Below are 27,311 nucleotides of genomic sequence, written 5' to 3'. Positions count from 1 at the left end.
CCAACACAATACCTGTGATGTGCCTCTTTTTATAAATGTTTGCTATACTCACATGACATGAATATATTTTGAGGCTAGCCCTGTCAATTTACATCATCAGGGGATAGAGAACTTCATGGGGCAGGAGACCATATGTCTTAGCTTTGTCCATGTGTTTGCTCTGTTCTGCCTTTCTGAAAGTTGGTGAGCATGTAGAAATCTCCATCCCCTCCTTTCCCATGAAAGTGCATGAGATCTGCGTAGTGGAGCTCCAGTGTACATTACAGGACTAGGCTGGTGTAGTATGACACTGATATCTCCCAATATCAAGGGCGGTTTTTTGCGTGTCATGCCGGAACGGAACCAAGCGGTTACAGGTAATCAGAGTAGACTTCAGAAGAGCAAAAGCTGTAGAGTCAGAAAGTTCTACATCTGAGTCTTTTTTGGGGGTATCTTACTCTGGAGAAATGATTTACCTTTGCTCTGCTTTGGTTGCTTGTATGAAAAATGAGTAGTACTTACCTTATGATGTCCCAGGATGATTAAATGAGATTATATTCATTAAGTACTTGACACAGTGCCAGGCACTTCATAATCTCTCAGTAAGAGGTAGCGATTATAATGATTATGCTAGGCCATCTTTGCTTTTCTTCTACTCACCTCTTGGCCATTTTCTTTGCTCTCAAATGCCCAGTTGTAGTCAACGTGTTGTTCTATGAATATTTGCAGAACCTTTTATTAATGAGGAGCAAGAAACTTTCAGTAATAAAGTTTGTACTTACGGAGTCCTTGCTGTGTGCCAGGCACTGTGCTGAGTACTTGACACAGGTTAACACGTTTATTCCTCACCACACCCTGTGAGGTAGGTACGGCAGTTTCCCCCATTTTACAGATGAGGAAATAAAGGCTTAGAAAAGCTAAGCAGCTCGCCCAAGGTCATGCAGTTAGTAAGCGGCAGGAACGGGATTCTAACTGAGGCAGTCTGACTCTACAGCCCGATCTCTTACCCAACCTGGCATGCTAAAATTTCCTCCACGTAATCCTGAGTTAGGTCTCTTGTTTTTAAAACGGGTGACAAAGAAGAGCAAACACTTGGAAGGTCAAATTTACCCAGCTGTAAGCAACGTTTGGAAGTTGGCTTGACAACCTGGAAATCTGTTTGTTTGCAGGCTTTTATGAGTAACTTTGTTGGGCCCCTTTGCTAGCCGTCTTCTGTGTATTCCTTACAGATAATCTTCAGTGAACTTGTGGGTTCTGGGAAGCAGCTGGATGGTTTGCATAACTGCCTTTACACTTTTCTGGCACAGATGTCAACTGTTCTTCAATCTGACACAGATAAAACTCAGTGGCTATTGATTAGACTCTTGACACAGTGCTTGCAGTTTTCCTTCTATCATATTTGACTGCATTCTGTGGTGATGTTGGTGACCTTCTAAGCTTTCTTTGAAATCTTACTGATGATGCAATTATACGGCCTCTCAATGTGTGTCAGAAGTCCAAATTGTATGAGGCTCCTCCTGCCTCATTCTTGCAGATTCAATCCCTAATTCCAAATAGGTGCCCTTCTCAGACTGTCAGCCATCATGTTTAAAATGAATGTGGGATTTGAAAGGCTAACTTAAGGATGGGCTGGAGCCTGCATTACAGAAAGCGCTGCCAGCATGCATCTTCTCATATGTTTCTCCCACTTCCAGGAAAGCAGTATTCTGATTTTTAATAGTTCCACGTTCAGAAGGCAGTCCAACTGGAACAAGGAACACACATTCCAAAGTAGACTTGCAACTTCTAAAAGGCATTTGTATTTGCTCTACATGGCAAAATGGCTCAGTGAGAGACCAGAAGAGTTCATGAGCAAGCCGCAGTTTGAAAGATGGTGAATGTACATTGTTCTGCCTGTGATTAGGTGGGATGAGTTGTATGCTGCTGAGGTTTGGGCCACATTTAGGAGATGGTATGGCGAGTCCACTAGAGGACCTGCCATTTAGAGTGATAGCAGAGGCTTTCATACATGAGATATGGCCGAGTCGAGAAAGAAAACAACGGTAATCTAAGATTCAGGAAATTGGACGGGTAGTCTTCCATCACGCCTGGGGTAACCTCAGCAGATCCTGCCTCCTCTCTGGGACTCAACTTTATCATCTGTAAGTTGAGAACATGGGTCCTGAGATCCCTTTCTGTAGGAAAAGCTTTCTTGTTCTGTGTAGAGCCTGCAGGAGACAGCATGTTACTCCAGAGCACTTCTCAGGATGCAAAGTTGGTAATAACTAGGTGTGAGGAAGAAAGAAATGGCTTTCAGCTCTGTTTTCAAGGAGAAAAAACTCACCACTCATTGGCCCAAGGAGGCAGCCAGTATTTCCAGAAGTCTGGTGTTAACTGATCTCAAATCTGAACGCTTGTGAATTATAAGGCCAATTTTCCAATCAATTCTGGCTGAAATTCAGAACGCTTGTTGAGATTTAGGGGCTGGTGAGAGGACAGAGCTTCAGAATTGCCAGGGATAATTTCTATTGCCATGTTCTGGACACAAAACAAGTCCTAGTGATGATAATAATATTAAAAAATATATATACTGGCAGGGTTGCAGAGTAAAAGTAAGGGTAATCCAATCTGGATGTAAGGAATGCATTCAAGCCCATTTCCAAATCAGTAACAGGCAGGCAGGATTTAATCCTTGATGTATTTTTAACATCTTATAAAAAGCTGTTGCACTTGGTGCTTTATTTGTTCTTTAAAGGGGGGAAACACACTCAACAGCAATGGCAAAATTTTCCTCCAACCTGGAAACAGGTTACAGAAAGCTTTCCAGTGCTGTTAGCCAGCCCCACTAGAAGGTGGTGGTTTTGTATTTATTACCACTATTTAAGGTTAGTATTTAGGAAGTAGGACCCACCCAATGCCATGTCAGTGTAGGGCTATTCAGTGTCTCCAAGATGTCAAAATTCAATAACTGTCATTATAATTACCAGGAGTTAAGTACCTACTGTGTACCTGGAACAGTGATGCCCTCTTCACATAGAGCCCTAATGGCTTGGGACCCCATGAGGAGCTATCACTGTCCTGTTTCAGAGGAGGAAATAGACTCCGAGCAGTTAGGAAATTTATCCAGGGGCCTGTAGTTGATAGCTTTGAGGTTCGAACTCAGTTCTGTCTGATTCTGGAAGAGTTCTGTGCCAACACTGTAGGATGCCTGTGACCTATTTTCTGTGACCATTAGTTTGACACCTGGTACTGTTTGAAGCATCTGCCATGAAGCTCACACTTCACCCAGTCATGGTGCAGAAATAAAGTTGTTGGCCACTAGACTGATAAAGACAGCAGCTGAGTGTGGGAAGTTTTGTTTAAACAACTTAAAATGTAGTGTATAAATAACAGTATCTTTCCAGTTATAAAAGCAATATGTATCCATCGCTAAAATTTTGGAAAATCCAGAAAGTCACAAAGATGAAAGTAAAAGTTATCCCTCATCCTGCGAACATGAGAAAACCATGGCTCCCATTCCTTACTCTGAATTACATAATGGTTAAGTGCTCAAACTCCGGAGCCAGACAGGCTTAGGTTCAAATCCCAGTTCAAGCAATTATTAGCTGAATGGATTCGCATATATATATATATATATATATATAAATCTTTTTGTTTATTTCAAATTTTGTTTTAAAATAACTTATGAATTACATCACTTAGAAATGAAGCTAATAGCCAGCACTTCTATAACATTGACTCTGTGTCAAGTACTGCTCTAAAGCTTTATAGATACACTCATTTTAATCTTCAGAAAAACCCTATGAGATTGTCCCCATTTTCTGGGAGATGATGAGGAAACTGAGATAAAGAGAGGTAAAGGCTGTCCAAACTCACATAGCAAGAAAGTGTCAGAGCTGGAATTTGAACCCAGGAGTTCTAACTGCACAGCCCACGTTCTTAACCATTAATGATACTACTTCTGGTATTATTTAATATTATTATTGTTTCCTTCATAATTTTTATTTTACAAAATTGGAAACATACCGAACATATTGTTTTGTTATCTGCTTTCTTCATTTAACAATATGCCTTGAACTTGTTTCCAAGTCATTAAATACTTTTAGGGAACACAATTTTTTGATGTCTGCATGGTATTCAATTGAATGTCTGAAATGTAATTAACTTAGCCAAATCTCTATTGTCAAGCATTTCAGATGTTTCTAATTTTTCACTGTAATAAACAATGCTGAGATGAACATCATTGTACATGCATTCTCTGGTTATTTCCTTTGGATAAATTCCTAGAATTAGAATTGCACAGTCAAAAGAGTAGGATGCGTTTTATGTGGATATTGGTGTTTTTTTCTTTCATTTTTGAGAAATTGCAAATCTCTCTGTAACCTCACCACATCAGGAATACTCCTGTAGCAAGGGAACTATTAAAAGTCACAAAACTAGCATTAGGACACACACATTACACATAACCCAATATTTATTGCATATAAAACCAGTGGTTCATCAGAACAGAATTCTTGCTAATTCATGGTAGCAAAATGTAATAGCTACTTAACCCTACACATTGGGACAACCCTCCTCCAGATCCTGGAGACAATCAGGTTCACAGAGTGGTGAAGGGAATAGCGATTTATTGAGCAATTAGTACATGTCCACACCAAATTCGGTCCTGTAGTGACCCTGCATTGGGCGATGGGAAATGTACTTCACAGATAGGAAACTGAAAGGTATATGACTCACCCAGTGTTGTAGAGATAGTGAGAGGCTGTCAGTGTGAGGCACACTCCTGCCTGTTTTCGCTTTGCCCCTTCCATATGCCAGCACACTACCCTGAAAATTTAAGAATTCTGTATCTGGACTTGTCAGGGGGAAATGCCACCGTGATCTCGGGTTCCTGCAACTAGACTTCAGTTTTGGTCCTAGGTCTATTATTCCCTTCTGTTAACTTCAACTGAGACAGTGTAGCCTCAAACCTCACTGCACAGGTCTTTCCAAACTGTCAATATCACATTCTCTCTCCATCTCTCTTTTTTCTGAAAAGGCCACTGACTTTATTGATTTAAAAAACTCTACAAGGACAGTGACTGTTCTGCTAAAAAAAAAAGGAGCCAAATGACATAAAACAAACCAGAGGTGAGGGTAGGGGTGAGGAAAGGGGCCAGGAATCCACTCAGAAAAAATTGGTAATTGTTGACAGAAAACTGGCAGGGCAAGGAAAAAGAAGATGGATGCAAGAGCAAGAATTTCAAAAAGGTTGGCATGGTGAGGGGAGAGAACTCTCCAAAGACCCTGGGGTGCATGGAAGATGGTTAGGATAGCAGTGATCTCCTTGTGGAGGCTGGGGGAGGGGTCCTCACTTGGCTGCCAAGTTGGGTGTATATGGGGTGACAAATTCATCCTCCTTTGCATGGGACTTCTCCAGTTGTATCACTGAGAGTCCCTCATTCCAGGAAAACCAGGACAGTTGACCACCCTGAGTGGTAACTACAGGATAATCCTGGGTCAGACGTTCACAGATATCTTTTCTTAAGAATCAATCTATTCCTTCACGTTCATTCACTCACTCCGTCCTTCATGCCTGGTCACTGGACAGCCGTCTCGTACTCACCTTTGTACTCTAGCTGCAACTGAGATGGAAGAAAAATTGACTTCCATTCTTCCCTTGGTTAACTGTTTCCGAGAGGAAAATGACAGAAAAACTAATTCCATTGTGGGATAAATGCAGCAATGTAAATATGGAGCAGGCACTAAAAGGGCACTAGGAGGACACTGCCATTTAGGAATATGAGGAAAAAACTTCCCAGAAAGGGGATATCTGTGCTCAGTACCACAGGTCCTATGGGACTTGTGCCCTGGAGAAGATGATCCAGGGAGAGGGAACAGCAAGAGCAGCTCGGAGGGAAGGGTTTGGTGCACTTGGGAAACTTCTATAAAGAGTTGAGAATTGCTAGGACGTGGGATAATGGATGCATGGGGTAAGCATGGACCAGGACCCTAGTCAGAGACAGAAGGGAAGTGGGGGTGGGGGTGATGTTTGCTGAAGAAACTTGCATCCGTTACAAGAAAAGCTGCAGCTGGGCGGAGGAGCCAGGGGTACAAGACCATAGAAAGACCTCATGCAGAAAACGGGAAAAAAAAGAAATTGGGACCTGGTGTTCTGGGATTTTATTTACAAGGTGACAGTAGGTCATCTTGTTCATTTATTCTCTAATTTGTTCACTAAATTACATTTATTAAGCATTTACTATATGCAAGAAATTGTTTTAGATGCTAAAAATACAGCAGTGAATACAAACAAGGTAAAGTTCCTGCTCTCATGGAACTAGGATTCCATTAGGGGTCTAACAAACAACAAACAAATACACATAAATAAAGGAGTTCACCTCAGCTAGGAACAAATACAATGCAAAAATAAACAGAGTAATGTGACAGCAAGGGGCTGAGTAGCAAATGCGATTGGGTTGTCAGAGGAGGCTTCTCTGAAGAAATGTCATTTAAGATGCAACCAGAAGAATGAGAAAAGCTAGTTGTGCTAAGATAGTAGAAGATTGTTTCAGGCATGGGAATAGCAAGAGTAAGACAACAGCAAGCTCAGAAGGTTGGAGGGATAGAAACAAAACCAATGAAACTGGAAGCTGGGAAGTGAAAAGGAGAAGAGGCAGAGATGAAGTTGGACCATATAGACTAAGGCCTTGCAGACTGGAAGGTTATTAGAAGTTTATCGGCGAAAGAGTGGTCATTCAAACTAGGGCTTTCTACATACACGCACAGATACACACATAGCATCGTGTACATCCCCATAGACCACCATTCAGTGTCCTGTATTATAACATTCCAGCTTTATGACCATGGGAAAGCCATTTAACATACTTACTATATACCAGGCATATAGTGGTAAAGAAAACAGACACAGTTCTTATCTCCATGGAACCTTGTCTCTCTGAAGTTTGGGTTCCTGACCCAAAATAATTCTCATGTTGTAAAGATTATAATGATCAAATAGGATTACAAGAGACAAACACCAACTCAGTGCCTGGTACACAGAAAAAGACCAATAAATGTTAAGCACTTACCCCTTCCATTATGAAACCATCATTCATGAGGCCAGCTCATGGTCTTTTTCTATATTTAGCTAGTGCTATCTTAGTTCAACCCAGTTAAAAGTTTCAAGAATAGATCCCCCCTTGGAGAAGGGATGCATCCACATTTTGGTATTCTCACTGCTCCCTTAGACTTTCAAGGGCTACTGATTCATTCCAAACCCCGGTCATGATAACCCTAATTCCTTTTTCTAAAGAATTGATTACAAAGTTAGAAAAACAGGATGACCAAAGGTCAGCATGTCACTAGATGTCCCTGTGTTGGTGACCAAAAACAGTGGAACACATGTATATTCAGGGTAGAAGTTGAGGCTATGGCAGACGCCAGATGGAGAATCTTTTTGGCTATTAATTTTTGTTTATGTAGTATCTACTCACTTCACTCACTGGAACCAGCATTATGCAGAGTCATGCACTATACACTAGCTATCAGGAATGGTTACTTATTACTAGCTCAGTAGGTGGACGGGGGCATGTCATTTCCGAAGGAAGCCATTTGCAGGCTTTTCCTGCACTTATTTTCCCATGTTCAAAAATTCTTAGAAAAGTGAATGGTTGCTGATAGGTTTCAGAATTTCTTTTACTTGAGCAAGCTCCAAAGGCATTTGGAAGTTGCTTCAGCCATGCAGGTTCCCAGATTTGAACATCTAGCATCTAGCATCATCAGGCAATCACTTCTCAACCCCTACTACATGCCATATGTTGCCTGCCAGGAAGTGGTCCACAAAAATGATATGAACTAGAATTTTGTCCTCAAGTCATTTATATTCTAGTGAGCATGGCTTCCCACTGCCTTCAGGCTAAAGCTTAAACTCCAAGCAAACCCCCAGGAGGTCTTTGGCAGGCTGCCTCTGCTCCACCTTCACAAATCCTCTGGCCAAATAAAGGAATTCTCTTTCCCTGGATACTTCTTGTACTTTACAGCCACTGCAATCATGCCTCTCCTTAAATTTGTCCCAGATGATTTCCCAGGAACAATTTGATGTAGTGAAAAGAATACAAATATCAAATCCAGGTTCTGCAACTCACTTGCTGTGTGTTCTTCTGCAGGTCAGTTTCCCTCTCTGAGCCTCAGTCTCCCTAGCTGTTAAATGAGTGGGTAGGTCTGTATCATCTCCACTCTTCCTTCCATCGCTGATAAATTCTAGGATTCTAGAGCTAAGTGTAGAATGAACAGGACATCTCAAGAAATGTTCAGCATGACTTTTCAGACCAAGAAAAAAGAAACATCTTTCTTCTCAATTCTGTTTGCCCAGAGTGGTGAAGGTGAGGTCAGCCGAGCTAGTCCAGCACACTATGCATGCTATTTACCTGCTTCTGTTCCTGATGGGCCTCTAATAACACTGACCGAGGGCTTACTTAGTATCATTCATCAGCTCTCACATCCTCACCCCAGTTCCGAGAAGTGTGGATTATTATTTCCATGTTCCATGTGGATGTATGGAGGCTCAGGAAGGACACGTGACTGAGGTTGAAGAGTAAGGCAGGGAGTCAGGATGTAAATCAGAGCTCAGCCTCCTTCTGGGACAGCACAAAGCCTCCCCTATTCAGCCTGTGTCCTGTCTCTGATCCTCATGTCTGGGTCTCCATGCAGAAGTGGCTGCATCAGAAGAGCCTTTGAGGCTGAGAGCTGTGCCAGCACACGTTTACACTGATTGGCTTCCCCTCCACGGGGCGGGGCAGAGGCTAGCTCTGTATGTGATATAGGGAAACCACAACAAGGCAATCCCTGGAACTATAAAATCAAATTAAATCAGGGATTCTGGCTGGGGATTTAAACATCTTAGCCGCTCTGATTTCTCTGGAGAAGCCGGGAGACGGAGCCAACTCCCAGCATGCACTCTCTCCCCAGTCATAGCATGTTTTTTGCCTTAGGTTCTCAATCTGGTTTAAGTTGGCCATTTGGAGAGGAGAGAATTCCTGGGCTTGGAGAAAAGAGAGCTTTCTGGGCTTGGGGAAGACTTTTGTCTGCCAGCCTATTCTGCTCACCATGCTAGGAAATCTGGAATGCTGGTGGGCTCTAAGGGTAAATAAAAAGAGGGCTGGCTCCCGTTTACCGAGCATGGGCAGCCCTCCAACGAGCTTCACACCTGTTAATTCCAACTGCAGTGCCATCACAGCAATACAGGTAGGTACTTTCCTCATCGCCAATTTAAAGATAAGGGAACCTTATCTTTAGGCTCCGAGAGACAAAATAACTCATCCAAGGTTATGCAGCTGGCAAAGATGAAGCCATGTTTCAAATTCTGGATCACATGAACCTCTCTTCTTTTAAGCCACATGACAATATCACCTCCACTCCCATCCTGAAGGGAAATTTAAAAAGAACAATCCAACCTACCCCAAAGGAACCATTAGTTTACAGCTAACTGGAATTTTTTTTTTGGGGGGGGCAAGATATATGGGTAATTAGGACAAGTTTTCAGACTGACTTTGACACTCAAATAAATAAAAACTCCTAGCACAAACCATTTGGTAGGAGGAAGTGTACGAACAAAGCATAATTGAAGAGGGGAGAAAAGGAGAAATATAGAGGTATAATGTGTAGTTTATAACTGATAATATTTTATATAACATATTAATCTAGCTTGGAGATTCTACAGCAGTCTAGCAAGATTGGAATCTCAAATAATGTTAGGCGAATTATTTAACCTCTAATTCTTTCTTTTAATTTAAAGAGACAGTAATAATATTGCTACCTAACAGGGTTGTAGTGAAGATTAAGTTACTATATACAACGAGCTTAGAGGACTAGTTGACACAGTTAATGATATACATGTCTTATTTTTAAATGGCATATTGATATATAGGTTGTATGCCATACAATTCACCCATTTAAAGTGTAAAATTTAGTGATTTTCAGTATATTCACAGAGTCATTGACTATCATTACAATCAATTCTAGAACATTTTCATCATTTTAAAAAGAAACCCTGTGTCCATTAGCCGTTACTGCCTATTTCCCCAAACTCCCTCGCCCTAAACAACCACTAATTCGGTTTCTGTTTCTACATTGGCCTATTCTGGAAGTTTCATTAAAATAGAATCATGCAATACGTGGTCTTTTGTGGCTGGTTCTTTCATTTAACTCACTGCTTTTACAGTTCATCTTGTAGCAAGTATCAGTACTTCATTTCTTTTTATGGGTGAGTAATGTTCCATTGTGTGTATATACGATATTTTCCATTTGTCAGTTGATGGGTTGTTTCCAGTTTTTGGCTACTGTAAATAATGCTGCTGTGAACATTTGCATACAAGGATTTTGTGGTCAGGTGTTTTCATTTTTCTTGCATATATAGCCAGAAGGGGAATTGCTGGGGCATACAGTAACTCTATATTTAACTTCCTGAGGTGGTGCTAGACTATTTTTCAAAGCAGCTGCACTATTTTGCATTCCTACCAGCAATCTTTGTCAACATTTGTTATTGTCTACTTCTAATTTTATCCATTTTAGTGGGAGTGAAGTGGTAACTAACTGGGGATTTGATTTGCACTTCCCTAATGGCTAATGGTGTTGAAGATCTTTTCATGTGTTTACTTGCTGTGTGTTTATCTTCTTTGGAGAGCTATGTATTCAGATCCCTTGCCTATTTTTCACTTGGGTTATTAGTCTTTTTACTATAGAGTTTTAAGAGCTCCTTACATATTATAGATATAAGTCCCTGATGAGATATATCATTTGCAAATACTCTTATTATCTAAGATCATGAGTTGCTGAAAGAAAAGGGGTTTTTATTCCTTTGGATCATGAGCTTTGGCGTCAGTTCTGAGTTTGAACATCTAAGATTACCAATTCCTAGCTGTTTGACTTTGGATTGGTTACTTTGCCTCTGTAAAGTGGGAGTACTAATTCTGAAGCTTCAGTTTGTGAGGATTAAAATAGCTAATATGTGTTTGTGTATGTCACAATGCTGAGCATACAGGAAGGCATGGAACAACCGGGATCTGTTATTATGGTACAGTACATCAGAGAGTTCAAAGCATTTTTGTGATAATTGACTTATTTTCAAGACAACTGGGACATCTGATAAGATATTGATTATTAGTTTTATTTTATAACCTAGATCACTTGCTTCAGGAGGTTAAGTAATAAGCCCAAGAGACATAGCAGTTACATGATAGATCTAAAGCTCAAACTGCTTTCTTCCAACTTGAAATTTAATGCTGTATTCAAAGGACTTGGTGGGACATATAATGTTTTTGTGTGTAACCAGAGGATGGACATTTCTGGGAATTGAAGCAGCAATCCAAATAAGCAGGTTGCAAGCAAGTAATTAAAACATAACCAATCAATCAGATCTCCTGTGGGCTAAACAATATCTTCCACTCCCGAATTCTATCTTGTAATGTAAATTTGCCATTCTCTCATTAAGAGATAATGTTTATTCCCCTTCATTTCAATCTGAATTGGCCCTTTGATTTGATTTGACCAATAAAATATGGCAGAATTGATGCAGTGTAATTGCTATGAAGAAGTCTAAGTGGTCACATGTAACAACCCACATGGAAGAGACCCATGACCCTTGGCTGATAGCCCCAACCAGCAGCCAACACCAACTGCCAGCCGCGTGAGTGAGGCCATTTTGGACCAACCCCAGCCAATACCAAGTGAAGCAAAATAATCACTCAGCCAAACGAAACCCAGAATCATAAGCAAGTAAATTTTTGTTATAATCCATTAACTTTTAGGATGAATTATCACATAGTAATGGGTAGGCAAAACCACTTGAAATTCTCAGGTAAGGGAGCAATGTCAGGATACTGTTTATTGACAATTTGATATAGCTAAAGAAATGCATGCCTTTTCTACTTTACTCAGCTATAAGTAAGGTTTTGTTATTTCTGTTCTTTTCCTTTTTTATAAAGCCATTGAAGGTTTTATTTTTTCCTTTTTGGCAATATATATGAGCACTTTAATTCTAGAGAAGATATAGCTTCTAAATAGAACATCACATCTGAATTTTTACTTAATCTTTTATCATATTTTCTTTGACATTATCTCCTGAATACAATGACTGAAATTTTAAAAGGCCAAAAAATTATTCAAATGACCACAGAACACTTGTTACAATGTCCTATGACAAAATTCATTTAAAAATAACAATATCAAAAACCTTCCATTTATTTTTAACATCTTTGTTAGAGATAATTGCTATACAAAGTTGTGGTAGTTTATGCTGTATAGCAAAGTGAATATATATATACATACATATATACATATACATATATATATACATATATCCCTATATCCCCTCCCTCTTGTGTCTCCCTCCCACCCTCTCTAACCCACCCCTCTGGGTGGTCACAAAGCACCCACCTGATCTCCCCATGCGATGCAGCTGCTTCCCACTATCTATCTATTTCACATTGGGTGGTGTATATGTCAGTGCTACTCTCTCACTTCATCCCAGCTTACCCTTCCCCCTCCCCGTGTCCTTAAGTCCATTCTCTACGTCTGCATCTTTATTCCTGTCCTGACCCTAGGTTTATCAGAACCGTTTTTTTTTTCTTTAGATTCCATATATGTGTGTTAGCATACTGTATTTGTTTCTATCTTTCTGACTTACTTCACTCTGTATGACAGACTCTACGTCCATTCACCTCACTACAAAAAACTCAATTTCTTTTTATGGCTGAGTAATATTCCATTGTATATATGTGCCACATCTTCTTTATCCATTCATCTGTCGATGCACATTTACGTTGCTTCCATGTCCTGGCCATTGTAAATAGAGCTGCAATGAACATAGTGGTACACGACTCTTTCTGAATTATGGTTTTCTCAGGGTATATGCCCAGTAGTGGGATTGCTGGGTCGTATGTTAGTTTTATTTTTAGTTTTTTAAGGAACCTCCATAGTGTCTGTATCAATTTACATTCCCACCAACAGTGCAAGAGGGTTCCCTTTTCTCCACACCCTCTCTAGCAGTTATTGTTTGTAGAGTTTTTGATGATGGCCATTCTGACCAGTGTGAGGTAATACCTCATTGTAGTTTTGATGTGCATTTTTCTAATGATTAGTGATGTTGAGCATCCTTTCATGTGTTTGTTGGCAATCTGTATATCTTCTTTGGAGAAATATCTATTTAGGTCTTCTGCCCATTTTTGGATTGGGTTGTTTCTTTTTCTGATATTGAGCTGCATGAGCTGCTTGTATATTTTGATTAATCCCTTGTCAGTTACTTCATTTGCAAGTATTTGCTCCCATTCTGAGGGTTGTCTTTTCGTCTTGTTTATGATTTCCTTTGCTGTGCAAAAGCTTTGAAGTTTCATTAGGTCCCACATATTTATTTTTGTTTTTATTTCCCTTACTCTAGGAGGTGGGTCAAAAAGGATCTTGCTGTGATTTATGTCCTAGAGTGTTCTGCCTATGTTTTCCTCTAAGAATTTTATAGTGTCTAGCCTTACATTTAGGTCTTTAATCCATTTGGAGTTTATTTTTGTGTATGATGTTAGGGAGTGTTCTAATTTCATTCTTTTACATGTAGCTGTTGAGTTTTCCAAGCACCACTTATTGAAGAAGCTGTCTTTTCTCCATTGTATATTCTTGCCTCCTTTATCAAAGGTAAGGTGACCATATGTGCGTGGGTTTATCTCTGGGCTTTCTATCCTGTTCTGTTGATCTGTATTTCTGCATTTGTGCCAGTACCATGCTGTCTTGATTATTGTACCTTTGTAGTATAGTCTGAAGTCAGGGAGCCTGATTCCTCCAGCTCCATATTTCTTTCTCAGAATTGCTTTGGCTATTCGGGGTCTTTTGTGTTTCCGTACAAATTGTAAAATTTTTTGTTCTAGTTCTGTGAAAAATGCCATTGGTAGTTTGATAAGGATTCCAAGAAATCTGTAGGTTGCTTGGGTAGTATAGTAATTTTGTTGATTCTTCCACTCCAAGAACATGGTGTATCTCTCCATCTGTTTGTTTCATCTTTAATTTCTTTCATCAGTGTCTTATAGTTTTCTGCATATGGGTCTTTTGTCTACTTAGGTAGGTTTAGTCCTAGGTATTTTATTCTTTTCTGTTGCAGTGGTAACTGGGAGTGTTTCCTAAATTTCTCTTTCAGAATTTTTATCATTAGTGTATAGGAATGCAAGAGACTTGTGTGCATTAATTTTGTATCCTGCTACCTTACCAAATTCATTGATTAGCTCTAGTAGTTCTCTGGTAGCATTCTTAGGATTCTCTACGTATAGTGTCATGTCATCTGCAAACAGTGACAGTTTTACTTCTTCTTTTCCAATTTGTATTCCTTTTATTTCTTTTTCTTCTCTGATTGCCATGGCTAGGACTTCCAGAACTGTGTTGAATAATAGTGGCGAGAGTGGACATCCTTCTCTTTTTCCTGATCTTAGAGGAAAGGCTTTCAATTTTTCACCATTGACAATGAAGTTGGCTGTGGGTTTGTCATATATGGCCTTTATTATGTTGAGGGAGGTTCCCTCTATGCCCACTCTCTGGAGATTATTATCATAAATTGGTATTGAATTTCGTTGAAAGCTTTTTCTGCATTTATTGAGATGATCATATGGTTTTTCTCCTTCAGTTTGTTAATATGGTATATAACATTGATTGATTTGCATATATTGAAGAATCCTTGTATTCCTGACATAAACCCCACTTGATCATGGTGTATGATCCTTCTAATGTGTTGCTGGATTCTGTTTGCTAGTATTTTGTTGAAGATTTTTGCATCTATGTTCGTCAGTGATATTTGGCTGTGTTTTCTTTTTTTGTGTCATGGTGATGGTGGCCTCGTAGAATAAGTTTGGGAGCGTTCCTCCCTCTGCTGTATTTTGGAAGAGTTTCAGAAGGATAGGTGTTAGCTCTTCTCTAAATGTTTCATAGAATTTGCCTGTGAAGCTGTCTGGTCCTGGGATTTTGTTTATGGAAGATTTTAAATCACAGTTTCAATTTCACTGCTTGTGATTGGTCTGCTTATACTTTCTGTTTCTTCCTGGTTAAGTCTCCAAAGGTTGGGCTTTACAAAGAATTTGTCCATTTCTTCCTGGTAGTCCATTTTACTGGCATATAGTTGCTTGTAGTAATCTCTCATGATCCTTTGTATTTCTGTTTCTGCAGTGTCAGTTGTTACTTTCGTTTTTCATTTCTAATTCTGTTGGTTTGTGTCTACTCCCTTTTATTCTTGATGAGTCTGGCTAATGGTTCATCAAATTTGTTTATCTTCTCAAAGAACCAGCTTTTAGTTTTATTGATCTTTGCTATTATTTCTTTTTCACTTATTTCTGATCTCATCTTTATGATTTCTTTCCTTCTGCTAACTTTGCGGGGGGGGGGGTTGTTCTTTCTAATTACTTTAGCAGGTGTAAGGTTAGGTTGTTCATGTGAAAATTTTCTTGTTTCTTGACGTAGGATTGTACTGCTATAAACTTTCCTCTTATAACTGCTTTTGCTGCATCCCATAGGTTTTGAGTCGTCGTCTTGTTTTCATTGTCATTTGTTTCTAGGTATTTTTTGATTTCCTCTTTGATTTCTTCAGTGATGTCTTGGTTATTTAGTAGTGTATTGTTTAACCTCCATGTGTTTGTATTTTTTACAGATTTTTCTCCTGTAATTGATATCTAGTCTCATAGCATTGTGGTCGGAAAAGATACTTGATACGATTTCAGTTTTCTTAAATTTACCAAGGCTTGATTTGTGACCCAAGATATGATCTATCCTGGAGAATGTTCCACGAGCATTTGAGAAGAAAGTGTATTCTGTTGTTTTGGGATGGAATGTCCTATAAATATCAATTAAGTCCATCTTGTTTAATGTATCATTTAAAGCTTATGTTTCCTTATTTATTTTCATTTTAGATGATCTGTCCATTGGTGAAGGTGGGGTGTTAAAGTCCCCTACTATGATTGTGTTACTGTTGATTTCTCCTTTTATGGCTGTTCTTATTTGCCTTCTGTACTGAGGTGCTCCTATGTTGGGTGCATAAATATTTACCATTGTTATATCTTCTTCTTGGATTGATCCATTGATCATTTTGTAGTGTTCTTCTTTGTCTCTTGTGATAGTCCTTATTTTAAAGTGTATTTTGTCTCATAGGAGAATTGCTACTGCAGCTTTCTTTTGCTATCCATTTGCATGGAATATCCATTTCCATCCCCTCACTTTCAGTCTGTATGTGTCCCTAGGTCTGAAGTGGGTCTCTTGTACACGGCATATATACGGGTCTTGTTTTTGTATCCATTCAGCTAGTCTTTTGGTTGGAGCATTTAATCCATTTACATTTAAGGTAATTAACAGTATGTATGTTCCTATTACCATTTTCTTAATTGTTTTGGGTTTGTTATTGTAGGTCTTTTCCTTCTCTTGTGTTTCCTGCCTAGAGAAGTTCCTTTAGCATTTGCTGTAAAGCTGGCTTGGTGGTGCTGAATTCTCTTAACTTTTGCTTGTCTGTAAAGGTTTTAATATGTCCATCGAATCTGAATGAGATCCTTGCTGGGTAGAGTCATCTTAGTTGTAGGTTTTTCCCTTTCATCACTTTAAATATGTCCTCCCACTCTCCTCTGGCTTGCAGAGTTTCTGCTGAAAGATCAGCTGTTAACCTTAAGGGGATTCTCTTGTATGTTATTTGTTATTTTTCCCTTGCTGCTTTTAATATTGTTTCTTTGTATTTAATTTTTGATAGTTTGATTAATATGTGTCTTGGCAGGTTTCTCTTTGGATTTATCCTGTATGGGGCTCTCTGTGTTTCCAGGACCTGATTGACTACTTCCTTTCCCATAATAGGGAAGTTTTCAACTATAATCTCTTCAAATATTTTCTCAGTCCCCTTCTTTTCTCTTCTTCTTCTGGGACCCTTATAATTCGAATGTTGGTGTATGTAATATTTTCCCAGAGGTCTCTGAGACTGTCCTCAATTCTTTTCATTCTTTTTTCTTTATTCTGCTCTGCGGTAGTTATTTCCACTATTTTATTTTCCAGGTCACTTATCCGTTCTTCTGCCTCAGTTATTCTGCTGTTGATTCTTTGCAGAGGCTTTTTAATTTCATTTATTGTGTTGTTCATCATTTTTTGTTTGCTCTTTAGTTCTTCTAGGTCCTTGTTAAACATTTCTTCTGTTTCATCCATTCTATTTCCAAGAGTTTGGATCATCTTTGCTATCATTCCTCTGAATTCTTTTTCAGGTAGACTGCCTATTTCCCCTTCATTTGTTTGGTCTGGTGGGTTTTGACCTTGCTCCTTCATCTGCTGTGTATTTCTCTGTCTTCTCATTTTGTTTAACTTACTGTATTTGGGCTCTCATTTTTGCAGGGTGCAGGTTCTTAGTTCCCATTGTTTTTGGTGTCTGCCCCCAGTGGGTAAGGTTGGTTCAGTGGGTTGTGTAGGCTTCCTGGTGGACAGGACTGGTGCCTGTGTTCTGGTGGGTGGGGCTGGATCTTGTCTTTCTTGTGGGCAGGGCCATGTCCAGTGGTGTGTTTTGGGGTGTCTGTGAACTTAGTATGATTTTAGGCAGCCTGTCCTAATGGATGGGTTTGTGTTCCTGTCTTGCTAGTTGTTTGGCATGGGACATCCAGCACTGGAGCTTGCTGGTCGTTGGGTGGAGCTGGGTCTTAGCGTTGAGACAGCGATCTCTGGGACAGCTCCCGCCAATTGTTGTTACGTGGGTCCGGGAGGTCTCTGGTGATCCAGTGTCCTGAACTCGGCTCTCCCACCTCAGAGGCTCAATCCTGACACCAGGCCAGAGCACCAAGACCCTGTCAGCCACATGGCTCAGAAGAAAAAGAAGAAAAATGAAAGGAAAAAATAGTAAATTAAAATAAACTTTAAAAAATTATTAATATAAAAAGGTAATAAAAGAAAGAAGAGAGCAACCAAACCAATAAACATATCCACCAATGATAACAAGCGCCAAATACTATAGTAATATAAACATAAAAATCAGAAACAAATCAATAGCAGACAACAAACCCCAAGTATGCAGTTGCTCCCAAAGTCCACCACCTCAATTTTGGGATGAGTCGTTGTCTATTCAGGTATTCCACAGTTGTAGGGTACATCAGGTTGATTGTGGGGATTTAATCCGCTGCTCCTGAGGCTGCATGTAGAGATTTCCCTTTCTCTTCTTTGTTCACACAGATCCTGGGGTTCATCTTTGGTTTTGGCCCCACCTCTGTGTGTAGGTCGCCCTCAGGCATCTGTTCCCTGCCCAGACAGGAGGGGGTTAAAGCCGCGGCTGATTGAGGGGCTCTTGCCCACTCATTGCCAGCGGGAGGGAAGGGTATGGTAGTTACAATTGGAATGTGGGGTATACCTGCGGTGGCAGAGGCTGGCATGATGTTGCAGCATCCTGAGATGCGCCGTGTGTTCTCCCGGGGAAGTTGTCCCTATATCACAGGACCCTGGCAGTGGCGGGCTGCACAGGCTCCTGGGAGGGGCAGTGTGGATAGTGACCTGTGCTTGCACACAGGATTCTTGGTGGCTGCAGCAGCAGCTTTAGCACTTCATGCCCATCTCTGGTGTTGAAGCTGATAGCCGTGGCTCGTACCCATCTCTGGAGCTCATTTAGGTGGTACTTTGCCTTCTTTGGGCACATGGGGAAGGAATCCCCTCGCCTCGTGCACCCTGCAACAATGGTCTCTTGCCTCTTAGGCAGTTCCAGACTTTTTCCTGGACTCCCTCCCTGTTAGCCTTGGCACAGTAGCCCCCTTCAGGCTGTGTTCACGCAGCCAACCCCAGTCCTCTCCCTAGGGTCTGACCTCTGAAGCCCGAGCTTCAGCTCCCAGCCCCCACCCCACCTGGCAGGTGAGCAGACAAGCCTCTCAGACTGGTGAGTGCTGGTCAGCACTGATCCTCTGTGCAGGAATCTCTCCGCTTTGCCCTCTGCAGCCCTGTTGCTATGTTCTCCCCTGTGGCTCCAAAGCTTCCCCCCGCACCCTGCCTACCCCTGTCTCTGCCAGTGAAGGGTGTCCCTAGTGCGTGGAAACATTTCCTCCTTCACAGCTCCCTCCCCAAGATGCACGTCCCATCCCTATTCTTTTGTCTGATTTTTCTTTTGCCCTACCCAGGTACGTGGGGAGTTTCTTGCCTTTTGGGAGGTCTGAGGTCTTCTGCCAGCATTCAGTGGGTGTTCTGTAGGAGCAGTTCCACGTGTAGATGTATTTCTGATGTATCTGTGGGGAGGAAGGTGATCTCTACATCTTGCTCCTCCGCCATCTTGAAGTTCCCCTCTAAGGTTTTGTTTTACTGTATTCCCAGGAATTCCCAGAAAAGACAATCATATTCATCCAGCCATGCCTGTTTGCATCCATCCATCCATCCATCCATCCAACAAATATTTATTGAATGTCTACTGATTTTCTGGCATTGTGTTAGACACTGAGTATATAGAAATGAATGAATGAGAAGCCACAATCTCCTGCTCTTATATACAAATAAGGAGAGGGAACAGATACTGAACAAGTTGACAGGCTGGAAGGAAACAGGTATCAGAAGTGCTTATAAGAGAGAATATGAGGCTTTTCTACAGGTCAGGACTAGCTTTCCTATCAAGAGCCAGCCGCTTGGAGTGTGAGAAGGTGGCTATTTCTGTTTTAGTTACTACTACTTCATCATAACAACCTCTCCCCCCATGTCCCCCAGATAAAATAGTGTTATAAAACAACAATTTTATTATACTTATGAATTCTGTGGGACACAGCAAAGGGAGGATGACCTGTCTTTGCTCTATAATGTCTGGGGCATCAACTGAGCAGACTCATAAGCCAGGTATCGCTTGATAGCTGGATGCTGGAAAAATCTTGGGATACCTTCACTCATATGTCTTGAATTTGATGTTGGTGTCAGCCAAGACCTCAAATGGGCTGTCAGGCACAGCTCTTAAAGCGTGGCCTTTCTACATGCTCTGTCCACATGGACTAGTTTGGACTTCCTCTCAGCATGACAGCTGGATGCCATGAGTAAATACCTCAGAGGAGACCTATGTAGAAGCTAGGGAATTTGCCTTCTATGACCTGGCCTCAGATGTTACAGATGTCACTTTGTCACAGTGGCAAGTCCACTTAAATTTAAGGGGAGAGCACATAGGCCCACTGCTTTGATCAGAGCAATGTCAAAGTTACACTGTGAGAGGAATTTGTGGAATGGGAGAGTTGATTGCAACCATCTTTGGAAATATAGTCTGCCTGAACATGTATCAGAGCAGTGTTGTTCTTCGATATTTAACTATGGGGAAACATATTTATAGTCCTTAACTTTAACAGCTACTCATGTGCAGAAGCCACGTAAAGGTTGAGAGGTTCTAGATCTCTAAGATCCAGACAGAGTATTTCAGGAACAAATTCCAAGGAAAGGAAATATACAAGATGATCCGGCAACAGTTGGTAGTGCCAGAAAGTAAAGAAGTGCTCAAGAAATAAGCAAACGTAGCCAAAGCAATCTTGAGAAAGAAAAATGGAGGTGGAGGAATTTGGCTCCCTGATTTCAGACTATACTACAAAGCTACAGTAATCAAGACAGTATGGTGCTGGCACAGAAACAGAAATACAGAACAATGGAACAGGATAGAAAGCCCAGAGATAAACCCACTCACATATGGTCAACACCTTTTTGATAAAGGAGGCAAGAATATACAGTGGAGAAAAGACAGCTTCTTCAGTAAGTGGTGCCGGGAAAACTGGACAGCTACATGTAAAAGAATGAAATTAGAATACTCCCTAATACCATACACAAAAATAAACTCCAAATGGATTAAAGACCTAAACGTAAGGCCAGACACTATAAAACTCCTAGAGGAAAACATAGGCAGAACACTCTAGGACATAAATCACAGCAAGATCCTTTTTGACCCACCTCCTAGAGAAATGGAAATAAAACCAAAAATAAACAAATGGGACCTAACGAAACTTCAAAGCTTTTGCACAGCAAAGGAAACCATAAACAAGACGAAAAGACAACCCTCAGAATGGGAGCAAATACTTGCAAATGAAGCAACTGACAAAGGATTAACCTCCAAAATGTACAAGCAGCTCATGCAGCTCAATATCAAAAAAACAAGCAACTCAATCCAAAAATGGGCAGAAGACCTAAATAGATATTTCTTCAAAGAAGATATACAGATTACCAGCAAACACATGAAAGGACGCTCAACATCACTAATCATTAGAGAAATGCAAATCAAAACCACAATGAGGTATCACGTCACATGGTCAGAATGGCTATCATCAAAAAATCTACAAACAGTAAATGCTGGAGAGGGTGTGGAGAAAAGGGAACCCTCTTGCACTGTTGGTGGGAATGTAAATTGATATAGCCACTATGGAGAACAGTATGGAGGTTCCTTTAAAAACTAAAAACAGAGCTACTGTATGACCCATCAATCTGACTTCTGGGCATATACCCTGAGAAAACTGTAATTCAAAAAGAGTCATGTACCACAATGTTCAATGCAGCACTATTTACAGTGTCCAGGACATGGAAACAACATAAATGTGCATCAATAGATGAATGGATAAAGAAGATGTGGCACATATATACAATGGAATATTACTCAGCCATAAAAAGAAACAAAATTGAGTTATTTGCAGTGAGGTGGATGGACCTAGAGTCTGTCACACAGAGTGAAGTAAGTCAGAAAGAGAAAAACAAATATCGTATGCTAACACATATATATGGAACCTAAAAAAAGAAATTGATTCTTAAGAACCTAGGACAGGAATAAAGACGCAGACGTAGAGAATGGACTTGAGGACCCAGGGAGGGGGAATGGTAAGCTGTGACAAAGTGAGAGAGTGGCATGGACTTATATACACTACCAAATGTAAAATAGATAGCTAGTGGGAAGCAGCTGCATAGCACAGGGAGATCAGCTCTGTGCTTTGTGTCCAGCTAGAGGGGTGGCATAGGGAGTGTGGGAGGGAGACGCAAGAGGGAGGGGATATGGGGATTTATGTATACGTATAGCTGATTCACTTTGTTACACAGCAACAAGTAACAAACCACTTAAAGCAATTACCATCCAATAAAGATGGTAAAAAAAATAAGAAATTTAATAAAGAAATAAGCAGACAAACAAATCCTGCAAAGGAGCCAACTGAAAGAGATGCCTATGGCCAAAGCTCCGACATTTTGAGCAGCTAAAGAAATGAAGTAGCACTGGATTATAACCCTAAATAGAAAATAAATGTTCAGGAGTCCATACTGATGTAAATAAATGATTGAATAAATAAATAAATCAGGGAAAAGAGACAAATCTCCCACCCAGAAGGATATCAGGTAATTTATGTAGATTACCTCTGCCCTCAGGGAGGTGGAGACTGATCCCCATTCCTTAAGTGTGGGTTCTATAGGGTTCCTCCTTTCCAATGAGCATGATACAGAAAGTGGATAAACAAAGGGTAATGTACAGTGGAGAAACCTGACAAATGGTACCTCAGCCAGGTGATCAGGGTTAACATCCACAGTGATAAGTTGCATCCATAGTATGTACCCTTAATATGATGGCATGGAAATGGGACTTCACCTCTGTTGTTTTCCTCCTTCAAATACACAACCTCAGTTAATCATGAGAAAAAAACCTCAGACAAAGCCCAGCTGAGGGGCGTTCTACAAAATACCAGACCAGTACTCCTCAGAATGGTCAAGGTCATCAAAAACAAGGAAAGTCTGAGAGACTGTCATAGCCAAGTAGGACTTAAGGAGACATGATGAGTAAATGTAATGGAGTATCCCGGATGGGATCCTGGAAGAGAAAAAGGACGTTAGGTCAAAAGTAAGGAAATTGGAATCAAGTATGGACTGTCATTAATAATAGTTTATCAATATTGCTTCATTAATTATAACAATCATACCAATGTAAGATGCTAATAATAGAAAAAACTAGATGTGAGGTATCTTGCAATTCTGTACTATCTTCACACTTTTACTGTAAGTCTAAACCTGTTGTAAAGTTAAAAAATTAGTTTTAAAAAATTCCAAGAAAACACGTATATTTTAAAACCCTGACTTTCCCAGTTGAAAACAGAACTCATATAAACCACCAACACAGCAAAGTCAGTAAGTAAAGGACTCTTAATCTTTCAACATGCTGAAGCACCGGCAGCCTTTAACATTCTGATTCTCATCTTGTTCAGTGAGTGAATTGCAGCAGGGGAGTATAGGCGGTGGGCACGAAGTTGTCTGAAAACTCTTGCCCTAAGGTCTGGTGCAAAAGACCGTCTGAAGTCTGGAGCAAAAACAGTCTCAATCTATGTAAATATCAGGAAATTAAATTCCATATGTTGTGTGCCAGATGCTTTCAGCTGCCACAGCTGTGCGCAAACGGTGAGGAGACAGTTTGGATTGTCAAGCAGGAGTGTCGTTCTTTGCAAAGGAGAAGGCTGTGGCTGCCAGTTGGAGGTCAAAGGGTAATATGTACGAGTGACTTGATTCCAGCAATCTGACAAGTTAAATCACTGGACAGTTGGGAATTCCTTGTGAGGCTTAAAAGTTGGAAGAACTTGTTAAGTGTGTCATGGTCTTTGGAACCGGAGATTGCCTTTGAAATGCGTTGTTTATTTTAGAAACCACATTAAAAATGCACGTGTGTGACGAGGACAGGGATGGCAGGGAGATTTCCATGGTGATTAAATATGAATGGTCATTGTAGGGAAAAGAAGAACATCGTCAAATATAAAAAGAAAAAGATAATAAAGTGTGGTTATTATGAATAGAATTGATACATATGGGATAGCTTTTAAGCTTTCAACAGGTGTCCCAACCCTCTCTAATGCCTGTCCATTTGGTTTAAATGCTTTTTAAATATGAAGATAGCAAAAAGCCTGGGAGTGACTGATATTTCAGAAATGAGTGGTAGAGCATAAACATTTCGGGATTGAACCTAAGAAGTGATGTATAAAAGTTCCAGGTCTAGCCGTCTGTGAGAGGATGGGAAGATAGGAGACCTAAGAAAGGGACCATTTTCAGGAAGAGCTCTCAGTATCAGATTAGAATTCTACTTTGAGCTCTTTCACTAGATTTCTTAGCACATTGTTTCTTGGCTGTGAAACGTGAAATAGAGCTGAGGCATTGGCGTTTAAACCCCTGAATTTGAATTCCAGTTCTGTACCTTGTTAACTGTGACACTTGAAAAACAACTTCATCCCTTAGGACCTCGATTTCTTAATCTGTAAAATGGTACCACATCTCTCAAGTGTGGTGTAGAGAATTCAGTTAGTGAGTCCATTTAAAGACCTTGCCCCAGCGTTTGGTGCTTGCTTAATAAATAGCACCTGTTTTTCTTTCTAGGACTTATACAACATTCAAAGTGACCTTGAAAGACTAGAATGCGAATCGGGAACCAACAGAGAAGGATTTTGAAAGAGTTAGTGTGAGACTGAATTTAATCCAAAACAAATCAGTGGCACAAGGTTGGGATGGTTCTTTGGATTTAGGTATGGATTTGTGGAATGAGAAGCCTGAGACAAAGTCACATTTCCAAAGTTCATGCCGTCTGGTTAGTCTAATAGGGTGTCCAATCATTTATGTAGTCAGAACACACCAATAGCATTGGCTTTAATTCTGAACATCTCATTATAAGAGGGGTATTGAAAACCTAGAATCCCAAAGAAGACTGCGTAAGATCAAAAATATTTTCAAAGTGTTGTTGCTTGGCACAGTTGCTGGATAAGTTTGGTTTTTGTTTTTTGTTTTCTTAGCCATCGGGAACAGATGATTCATGATGTACATGATAGCCCTCTCCAAATATTTGGAAAATACCTATATAGATAACTATGAAAACCACTTAGTGGCACTTTGAGTGACAGGTCTTGAGTCATCACAAGAAATTCTCCATATCTTATTTTCTCCCGCCTTCTGAAATATCCAAAACCTCTTCCTCCATCCTCACTCTCAGCTGGTAGCCTTGCTTGATGTTTCACACACACACACACACACACAAAATGCAACCAATCAGGAGATAACGTTCACAAGCTCCCACCCTCACATCTGTCTACCTCACATTTATACCAGTAATCTATTTTCTGACCTGCTACAGACGAGGTGTTTTCAGATTTCTTAGCCAAGACCGAGATGTCTACCTCTTGAATAGACCTGTCCTCTCTCTCTCATCTAGTCAAAGACATTGCTCTGACAATTCTCCCCTCCTTTCTCCTGCATCATTAATTTCCCTTATTTTCAGGATCTTTCCTGTGAGCATGTAAAATTGGTATTATTTCTCCCATTATCCAAAAAAATGTTTGACCCTATTTTTCCATCAACAACCATGTATGTCACTTTCCTTTTATACAAAAACTGGAAAGAGTTTCTAATTTCTCTCCTTCCGTTCTCCCTTGAACTCACTTCAGTCAGACTTTTACCCACACTCCTCCACCAAAACCACTCTTACCAAAGTGATCAGTGATTACTGTGTTGCTGATGCCAAGGGTCCATCCTCTGCCCTCATCTTGCTTGACTTAGCAGCAGCATTTGGTACTGTTGATCTCTCTTTCCTCTTTGAAACACTTTATTGTCTACCAGGAAATTCCTTTCACCTAGTTTTCTTCCTTCCTCTCTGGCCTCTGGCTGATCCTTAGTTTCCTTTAAAGATTCTTCCTAATCTCTTCATTTCTAAGCATTGAATGTCTAGGACTCAAATCTAGGATGGTGTCTCTCTGTCTCTACTTACTCACTGGTTAAGCTTGCACCATTCCAGTCCTTTAAGATGCCATCTCTGTGATAACTCCAAGATTTTACCTGCAGCCTGGTGATATAACCCCTGAACCCCAGGGGTGGGTTATAACCAACTGTCAACCCAGCATCTCCACACAGATGTCTCATTTGGTATTTAAAATGAACTGTCCAAAATGGAACTTCTACTATTTCTCCACCATACCTGTACCAAACTTGCCCTCCCCATAACACCATTTTGTACATTGTGGATCATGGAAAGGCCACCTTTTTCTTTCCTAAGGCCAAAGCACTTACAATGTTTTTCTCTCTCTCTCTCTTTCTCTCTCTCCCCAGCCCCCTCCCTCCCTTTTTTCTCTTTGTCTCCAGTCCGTCCATCTTTGACTTTACCTTCTTACCATTTCCACTGCTGTCTCCTTGGTCCAAACTTCCATATCCTTTCACATGGATTATTTTAACAGCCCATGATCTGTTTAACCTGTCTCCACTCCTGCTCCCTTCAAAATGTGTTCAACGTAGCAGCTAAACTACTCTTTTTAAACTTAAGTCATAGCATGACACTCCTTACTCAGATCCCTCTATAGGTAACCTCTCCCATTCAGAGAGTGAAAGCCAGTGTCCAAATCATGGCCAGTCGGGCACTACCTGCTCTGCCCATCACCTTTGTCCCTTTGACCACCTATCCTAAGTATTCTTCTTCTTTTGCTCTCTACTTCAGCCACATTCCTCAACACTTCAAGTATCCTGTCACCCTTGAGACTTTGTGTTCGTTGTTCCATCTCCTTTGAATGCTTTTCCTTCAAGTAGTTTCATGACTTCCTTCAGGTTTTAACAGTGGTGTCATCTCGTTTTGACCCTCTCTGGCCGTTTCCCTCTCACACCTCCAACAGTTCCTGTCCTCCTTTCTTGTTTTATTTTGTTCTCCGTAATATTTTTCTAACAGTAACATAGTCTGTGTTTTGTTTGGGTTTTTCCCCTAGAATATGAGTGTCCACAATGTTTGTCTGTTGTTCACTGACACATTCTCAGCACCAAGAGCAGCCCCCTGGCTTATAGTATGTATTCAACAAATATTTAATGAACAAGTGACTGGTTGGAAGGATGGCTAGATAAGCTAGACTTCTTAGGAAGGTGGTAAGCTCCCTGTCATTGGGCATGTATCATTCAGGGATGCTGAATATAAGACTGTTGCATAGGATTGGTTATTTCCAGCTCCATGATTATATGAATGTTACAGCTTAAGCGATTTGGAGATTTGGATGTAACTATGTGGTATTGACAATTATAGAGGATAAAACAGCATGACATAATGTTTACACCCTAAAATAATCATGAAAGTGTAGATGGCATAACCTCATTTTATGGATGAACCACTTGTGTCCCAGAAGTTTCAAATAATCTGTTCTATGTTACATAGCTAGTAAGTGATAGCAGAGAGAACTAGTGAAAGTAGCTCTCTCCAATAAACCACACTTAACCGTGGGTCTGTGTAAAAGTCTGGGTCTGTGTAAAATCGTGTGGGCAATAATAATTATTTTTTACCAATGCTCCTATAGTTGAAATTTAATTTAAAGAAGACTCATTTTATATTGATTCTGAGGAAGTGTTTCTTGCATTAGGCATATGTGCTTTTTGACCTATGT

This window comes from Phocoena sinus, chromosome 6 (assembly GCF_008692025.1).
Source record: "Phocoena sinus isolate mPhoSin1 chromosome 6, mPhoSin1.pri, whole genome shotgun sequence".
Classification (NCBI taxonomy): Eukaryota; Metazoa; Chordata; class Mammalia; order Artiodactyla; family Phocoenidae; genus Phocoena; species Phocoena sinus.
Note: the sequence above shows the minus strand (reverse complement) of the source record.